Here is a 9,673-nt window from a genome sequence, read left to right as displayed (position 1 = left end):
AGCTTAGAGCTAGAAGACCAAATCCAAAATTTTAATTATCACGACCCAAAATCTACTGTAGGTCGTGATGGCGCCTAACGCCGCCGACAGGCAAGCCAACGGTGATTAATCAACTTAGTTACTCATTTTATTATTTTCGAAATCATGAATCCCATTAAATAAGTAGAGTAAAATCTTGTACTCGTAGAAAACCCGTGATTTTATTTTTTAATTTTTGTATAAAATATAAATTACAAGGTGAAATGATAATAATTACGTGAACTACATTAATGAACACCCAGTAGGAACCCCCAAAATCCGGTGTTACAAGTGCATGAACATATACTAAGGAGTATAATAATAATAATACAACATATGTCCGGAATACAAGTTAGAAATAAGAATATAAATAGCTCTGATGGAGACTCTTTATGCCACATATCATAACATAGAATGCAACTCACCAGAAAAGTCCCCGCAACAGTCGCGCCCTTGCGCCCAAAAAACCACTAGACAACAGCCGCGCCTTTGCGCCCAAAAGACTACCAAACATATATATATGTACCTGCACAATAAGTGCAACAAGTGTAGCATGAGTACGTAAATCAACGCGTACCCAGTAAGTATCTAGCCTAACCACAGAGAAGTAGTAACGAGGGATCGACATCGACATCGACACTTACTAGTGGTCCAATATGCTAAATACTAAACAGATATGAAGCACAACAGTAATAGTAGGATGAAACAGTAACCAGGATAACCTCTCAAAATTTCTTTTAACGATATAAACTTCTCAATCTCGTATCCTATCTCAACATCTCGGATAATATCCAGTGCCAATTTCAAATGAATAAGAAATACCATATAAAATGCAAGGCATTAGTGGAAGGAAAACTCTCATGAATATTCGGACTACTAGCGATATAACACACGATTATGTCGAGGTCGTACGGCCCAATCCCAAAAGGAATATGATACTGCTGAGGTGAAGGGCCCGATCCCATCATAACGTGTACACTGTCAAGGGTCGAGCAACACGAACTATAGATGCATCTATTATAGTGCTGAGGCAAACGGCACGCTCCCTTAAGAGCGTGGTACATGATCCTGCCGAGGCGTTCGACCCGCTCCACAGGAAAGGAAAGGAATTTTTGAATTACGAGTCACGTGCTTACGATACGGTATATGAACACAAAGTGAGTATAACCTTTACCGATTCTCAAATAATTTGCCAACTACTCAAGGTGATAAGGCTCGACCTAATATATATGTAATTTCTAAATCAAGTTCAATTATAATTTTAATTAATTAAGCTATCAGAATGAGTTCAAATAATTCAAATATTATATAGTAAAGTCCTAAGTCTACCCGAACATAAATATAATTTTGCCACGTGCAGACTCTCGTCACCTTATGCGTACGTAGAACCCACAACTAGTAGCACATAACAATTACATCACCTAGAGGGTAGTTTCCCCCTCACAAGGTTAAACATAAGACTTACCTCGCTCCGAAGTTCCATAACCGGTTCCAACGCCACTCTAACACCTCAAACCGATGTCTGTCGCTCCAAAACTAGTCAAACAATGTGCAAACCAATAAAAATATACTCTAATACTCATAATAGATCAATTTATAATAATTTCCAACTCCGCTCGAAAAGTCAATAAAGTCAACCCTCGGCCCACGTGTCCGGATTTTGAAAATTATTGAAAATAAATATTACCCATAACTCGCGTGGTCTATATCTAGAAAATCATCCAATTTCGTCCATGAATCGACCCTCAAATTAATTATTTACCATTTCTCAACTTTGGGGCTCAAATCCTAATTTCTACAATCCAAACACGGATAAAAATAATGACCAACAAAAATGATCATGGATAAACATCAACATAAAGTTCAGATATTTACTCCCGTATTGAGACGAGAACAACGCCGCAAAAATCACCTAAAACGGAGCTTTAGATCTCAAGATATGCCCAAAATACTAATATTCTCGGTATAAAATACTGTCTAGATGATTTTTCTTCATCGCCTTCGCGGGAGACCTTCGCGTTCGCGAAGAGCAACTTTTTGCGTGGACCGGTCAACCCAGAAATCATTCCTCGCGTTCACGAAGAACAAAGCTTCGCACCAGAAACTAGTAATTTTATCCGACACGGAAATAGGCATAACACTCTCATACGACATCGGAATTCGACGATTCTTGTTGCTATGGATCCGTAATTATGATACGTATCTAATGGATCAATCCAATCATAAATAAAAAGTCCTTTTCTCAATATAGTTCCCTTTATTCCCAAAAAATGACGCTGAAATATCAAATAAGAGCGTGACACAACCCAAACACCTCTGAAACACACCCGAGGCTATCGGGACCCTGCCCAATTACACAAACCAGTCCCAAAACATAAAACGAACCTGCTAGAGGCCTCAAATCACACCAAACAACATCAAAACTACGAATCGATGACCGAAACCTTTCTTTAAACTTTCAAATATTCAAACTTCGACGAACGCGTCTAATTCATACTTAAATATTCCGGAATGACGCCAAACTTTACGCACAAGTCACAAATCACGATACCAACCTATTCCAAGGCTCGGAACCTCAAACGTACATCGATAACACCAAAGTCGATTTCAAATCAAACTTAAGAAATTCTAAAACCTTCAAAATGCCAACTTTCCATATTAAGCGCCGAAATGCCCCTGGATCACCCGATACTCAACCCGAACATACGCCCTAGTCCGAAATCATCATACGTACTTATTGGAACCTTCAAATCCCAATTCTGAGGTCCTTTACTCAAAAGTCAAACCCAGGTAAACTCTTCCAACTTAAGCGTTCGAATTAAGAATTTTCTTTCCAAATCAGTTCCAAATTTTCGGAAATTAAATTCCGACCACACATATAAGTAATAATACATGAAGTGAAGCAACCCAAGGCCTCAAACCTGCCGAATGACGCGCTAGAGCTCAAAACGACCAATTGGGTCATTACATTCTCCCCCACTTAAACATATGTTCATCCTCAAACGTGCCAAGAACTATTCTGGAGCTGTCCAAAATCACTGTTCAACACCTTATGCACCTAACATGCCACCACAACCCAGTTGAGCACATTAGCCCAAGCCAGACTGAAGATTTACCCTTTCATTTTAGCCAACAAGCCTTAGAATCAAATTCCAAACCTTCAAATTTCTATACAAGACCTGATTCTAACATACGAACACCGTATCAATTTCCACACGCAGAACCCATACATGATAATGCACCCATGCTGACATCACACAATGCACCGCATAATTCATTTACCTATACTAACCTCCTCCAAGCACTACAACTACAAATTCACCGACCCGATGCTCGTAGTATACCTTATAACACATATAATCCTGGTCTCAATCCTCACAATACTGCAACGATGAAAGGGATGCACATGAACTCATAATCACCTCAAATCAATAACTCACAGGGTCCTCCGCTCAACAAAACTCTGGCCTCATTCTGAACTAAATAGTGCCATTTTCCCTCTAATATACCTTATATAAATATGATTGCACTTATCTCAGGTCAATAACCTCGTCTCACCCAGTACAAGCTTCTCGGGAAATAAGCCATCTCAAACACCTCCAAAAATCTCATATGACGCCATCAATGCGCCAACAAGCTACAAAATCGAATGTGACCCATAAGGAAAAATGAACTCTGGCAAAGAACTACCCAGCACGCATAACAAATAAAATGGCCAAACAGATGCTATTAACCTATCTTAGAGATAAGAAACGAGGCACACAAAATAAGTATAAGAGATCATCCCAACATCTCACTGTTGTGGCATGCAACCCGATTCACACATGATAACGTTGCGGCGTGCAACCCGACCCATACATCATACCTGTGGCGGCGTGCCACCCGATCCACACAAAATAATATATAAGGTAATACCTACCGAGCCAAAATGCTCATACCCGCGAAATGCCCCAATATCGACCACAAGCACGCCAAGTGTATAAACACAACCCTGAGGAGACAGATAGCGACATGTGCTATAAAATGCCAAGCACGACTAAGGTACCATAACGACCTGCATCTTGAGAGCCATCTTGCTCATATAACTCCATAAACTACATGGGATCACGAGACACGTGTGAATAATCAAGTCGTTTCACATAGAATAGTTGACGACAAGAATAACATCCAACATGCGAAGAATCCTCCATAAGCAACGCTATGCTAAATGAACACATCCGACCTGATGTAGAGCACACATTAACATTAGACCCATTAACAGACCTCAAGCTGATTCTGATCGTACCATACTGGGTGAACAACCTTCTAAGGATCCACGATGGCCCTATTCCTGACACACACGAACAACCGTCCAATCTGACCCAACTCCCTTAGTCCACAACCAAATGACTAGAGCGCCTTTCACGCATAAACTCTCATATTAGCGATAGTACCAAAATCTTCATACTTGGTTTCAATCCTTAACAATCAAGTGACTTACATGTCACACTTATACAAATTTCCACGTGAGGTACGCTCCCATGTCCTTCCGCACCAGGTAGCAAAGTCTGCACCTCCACACCACCAACCACACTAATTCTGTAAAGCCAACCAAGAGTCCGCAAATTAATACACGATGTCTCTCACCCAGGACACCGTTCTCAGGCGACACTAAGATAATTCCAGCTTCTTCTAAACATCTGAAATTTTCCCTACCCGTCCGAGCTTGTGACATTTTTATCAACACCGAGCCGCAACCTTGATCCTTAACTTCCAATTCCCATGCCTCTCACTGCACCTATCATGTCTCTACGCGAGAGTACAAAATCTCATCATAACTCCCGAACCACCAATAGAATAAAAACTTCATCATCTGGAACCCCTTTCACTCAACACATTTCAGAGGAACGATGGCAACACGTAACCGAATTCCCACAACTGCAAAAAATACAAACCTCAAGTTGTAGTTTAAACCACCATAACTCTTCCGGGATCTATCCACACATATCAGGCCATTATAATCAAATACCTCAAATTCAATCAAATTACGGTGGCTGTCAAGCCTGTACATATAGCCACGAATCACATGTATAGCTTACATACCAAAGAAACTGATCATTACCATAATCATGCTGATCCAAACCATTACTAACCGACCCAACTTCTTCCAATTTACTCTTGACTTGCCTTAGAAATAATAATAGCTCCATTCAAAAACATAACAAACTCGATCAGTATTCATCCCGACTGACCCGAATCATGAGACCACATTGTCTCAATACCCATGAACCATCTCATACCCTCCTTATGCGCACAATAGCGTCTCCAACTGGTACACCCGTTCTGAAAGATCTTTTACGAATCTGAAGTAGTTTCTCCCATTTCTGCCCCACATATCCGATGATAACATAGGAATTTTCCCAAGTATTCCTCACACTCTGCTACAAAATCTCGGTCTTCAGTCACATAATGAACCACAAATCCTTAGATATTGCACCTTAAATTTTTGACCCCATTAGGACCGTTGTTGAGAGTCACCCACTCTGACTGGTCCCGAGTACAACCAAACTCCAACGCTCTGCTAGAACATCAACACCCTCTCAAAGAAGCAACTGACTGAACTCTTTTCCTTGTACATCACATCCACAATAAGCATAAACTCCAAGTCTTCTCAAAACCCGCACACGAATCGATAAGGCAAAATATAACATACATCCATTAAGTTCTTTGCTTGAATTACCCTTGATGTTTTCGTTTTTAGTCATAAATGATCCACCAATGCACCGATAACCAGAAACCGTACAAGCAGACAACCACGCGATCTAATCATAGACGGTTAGCTCCCCCACTTAACTTTAAGCTACCATCACATAATGTAGAACCCACAAGGATTCCTCATTCTGAATTACGATGATCTCGCACTGTCAACCCGTCAAAATTCTTGTAGTCTCTTGTTAAAATTTTCATGAACATTCCGAATTATCAACCACAATCGCATATTCGACCTTCTGTTGGGTAGTAAGTAGAACTCTTCGTAGAAACTTCATCAACATCATGCAACCGCTAACCTGTTCACAGGAGATAACCCACATGTGGAATCCCATTTTGACATCTTCCCACGATGCTGCACTGGGTACAACTACCACGAAATCAGTAAATCCTCATGAGCCCATGCTCGTCCACCAGTTGTACAAGTCTATTCATTCCCCATTGACATCAACTGAAAGTCTGACAATGCATTCCAAACTCGAAGTCACGTTGCATCCCAAAAATGATAATCAAGTTTTCACACCCCTCTTCATTTCAAGGAAACTCCTCTCCACCATATTCAATCTTCCTCAGTACAGTATCCACCATCCCAAATAAAATCCGTAGACCCAGTCACTGCCCACCATGATTCCCAAATCACTCTAAACTTTTCTCAAGGCATGTGACTATCCTACCACAGAATCCATATGCTACTCTGTCACTCCCACTTCGGTTAAACCATCTCCTTTAAGCAACTTCTCAACCACTATTTTTCAAACTTGGCCTGCTAGCAATTCAACCACCGCGAGACACCTCCCACTATGTCCTTCCTCATCCTTCTACTCAAATACCGCTTCAAATCAAAATCCTTCTCTGTAGAACCTTAACTAATAAATTGCTACCAACTCTAAGCCTCTTCGAAGATCATCTTTCTCAAGCCACCAGCATTAGAAACATCGATTCGATTCTGAAATCGCTACACACCGCCATTTCTGACAACCGCTTCTTAGGAACTATTTCACAACACCCTGCCTTGAAGGCAAATCAAAGAAGACCATAACACCGGCGAACCTTAATACATTCAAAAAAGGACGACGACACCACATCACAAATGAGAATTCCCCCACGCTTGAAAATATCCAGTCTCATTACTCCATCAACCAAAGCTGGAACATCCATAATCCGATTTCCTTTGCTCCGCTGGAATTAAATGTCGAACCTCTGAACCATGCACTGAGAAATCCTCCTTTCGAGTCATTCACTGCCTCGACACATAAACAAGCACCCTACCATTACACCAACATTGTGTGACAACAACACATGAAGATCATAATAATCTATGCATAGCCTCGAAACCATAGGAAATATAGATACTAGCTAAAACGACAAAACACCCTTCCACAAGGCGACGATAATAGCATGTCTGAATACGTTGAGAGAAACATCCTGCACCATGTCTGTAGTACCACTACAACTCCTTGATGCCCAATTGATAACAAAAGCTCCACGTCATATAAGATTGAGTAGGAAGTAAATAAAGGCATAAACTTTAATGGAATCAAATCACACGATAAGGAATCAAGAAGGGAAGTGCTCCTAACAGCCCTATAGCCTCTCGAAGATAAGTACAAATATCTCTGTACCGATCTGCAAGACTCTACTAGACTTGCTCATGACTCGTGAGACCCAAGTGAACCTAGAGCTCTAATTCCAAGCTGGCACGACCCAAAATCCACTATAGGTCGTGATAGCACCTAACGCCGCTGTCAGACAAGCCAACGGTGATTAATCAACTTAGTTACTCGTTTTATTATTTTCGAAATCATGAATCCCATTAAATAAGTAAAGTAAAATCTGGAACTCGTTGAAAACCCATGATTTTATTTTCCAATTTCCGTATAAAATATAAATTACAAGGTGAAATGATAATAATTACGTGAACTACAATAATGAACACCCAGTAGGAACCTCCAAAACCTGGTGTCATAAGTGTATGAGCATCTACTAAGGAGTACAATAATAAAATAACATCTGTCTGGAATACAAGTTAGATAGAAGAATATAAATAACTCTGATGGAGACTTTGTATGTTGCGGATCGTAACATGGAATACAGCTCACCGTAAAGTCCCCGCAACAGCCGCACCCTTGCGCCCAAAAAACCACCAGACATATATATATATATATATATACCTGCACAATAAGTGCATCAAGTGTAGCATGAGTACGTAAATCAACTCGTACCCAGTAAGTATCTAGTCTAACCCTAGAGAAGCAGTGACGAGGGGTCGACGCCGACACTTACTAGAGGTCCAATAAAGCAGTATGCTAAATCCTAAACAGATATGAAGCACAACAGTAATAGTAGGATGAAACAGTAACCAACATAACCTCTCAAAATTTCTTTTAACGATATAAACTTCTCAATCTCGTATCCTATCTCAACAGCTCGGATAATATCCAGTGCCAATATCAAATAAATAAGAAATACCATATAAAATGCAAGGCATCAGTGGAAGGAAAAATCTCGTGAATATTCGGACTGGTAGCGATATAACGCACGATTATGGCGAGGTTGTACGACCCGATCCCAGAAGGAATATGATACTGCCAAGGCGAACGGTCCGATCCGATCATAACATGTACACTGCCGAGGCTCGAGCGGCACGAATCATAGATGCATCTATTATACTGCCGAGACGAACAACCTGCTCCCATAAGAGTGTGGTACATGATCCTGCCAAGGCATTCGGCCCACTCCACAAGAAAGGAAAGGAATTTTCTGTCATGACCTCAAATTCCCTCCGTAGGATATCATGACGACACCTAGTCTCTAAGACTAGGTAAGCCTAATACATGCGGAATAATTGAAATATTAAGCAAAATCTCAAAATATCAACATCTGTAATAAACAAAAACTACAATTCCAGTATAAAAACTCCCAAAACCCGGTAGATATGAGTCACAAGCTTTAAAGATAAACACCAAATATCCCTATACATCAGAGTCTAATGAAGATAAGGAAATAACATAATAAAGATAGAGAGGACTTCGAGGTTTGCGGACGTTGACAGATGTACCTTGAATTCTCCATGTACAGACTAGCTCACCGGTACGTGGTCTAGTAGGTAATACCCAGATCTGCGCAAAACGATGTGCAGAAGCGTAGTATGAGTACACCACAACGGTACCCTGTAAGTGTCACGCCTAACCTCGGTAGAGTAGTGACGAGGACATGGCAGACCCTACTGGAAATTATAAGAAATAAGGCAGAAGATATAATAATATAATGAAATGACAGAGAAGTGAAACAATGAGAATTTACAAAGTAAAAACACAGAAATAAGGAAGACAAGTACAACACGAAAGGAAAGGCAAATCTTACAAGTTAAGGAACAACAATAACAATAACAACAATACAACAAATAGAGGAAATCAACAGGGGCACTCCCGAGGTACCGCCTCGTAGTCCCAAAAGTAAATATCTTACAATCTTTCCTTATATCACCGCGGGAGCCTTTATAGTTTGTTTTGAAAATCATTTTCCTAAAATAGCATCCCGCGTTTTACCAACCTTATAACACCACATGACTTCTAGTAGTTCCCCTACTAGCCACGCGTATAAATCCCACCTTATCTCACTGCATGCATTTCAACACTCAGACCTTATACCACCGCATGCGTATCAATAATTACAACGGCACGGCAGAAACCTCGTGGAAACAATAACAACTGCACGGCAGAAATCTCATGCAACAACCAAACAATCATCTCAACAATAAATCACGAAAACCAAGCATAACATCTGAAACAACGATATTTCAAGAATAGCAATTTCAAGTAAAGAATCCCACAATTACATAAGGTACATGGAATCAAGAAAGCATGTAATTCAACTAAACATATAGTACAAGTTGCAAATAAGAGAT

Source organism: Nicotiana tabacum, chromosome 9 (assembly GCF_000715075.1).
Source record: "Nicotiana tabacum cultivar K326 chromosome 9, ASM71507v2, whole genome shotgun sequence".
In the NCBI taxonomy this organism is placed as follows: Eukaryota; Viridiplantae; Streptophyta; class Magnoliopsida; order Solanales; family Solanaceae; genus Nicotiana; species Nicotiana tabacum.
The sequence above is the reverse complement of the archived record's forward strand: the minus strand, read 5'-3'. Positions refer to the sequence as shown.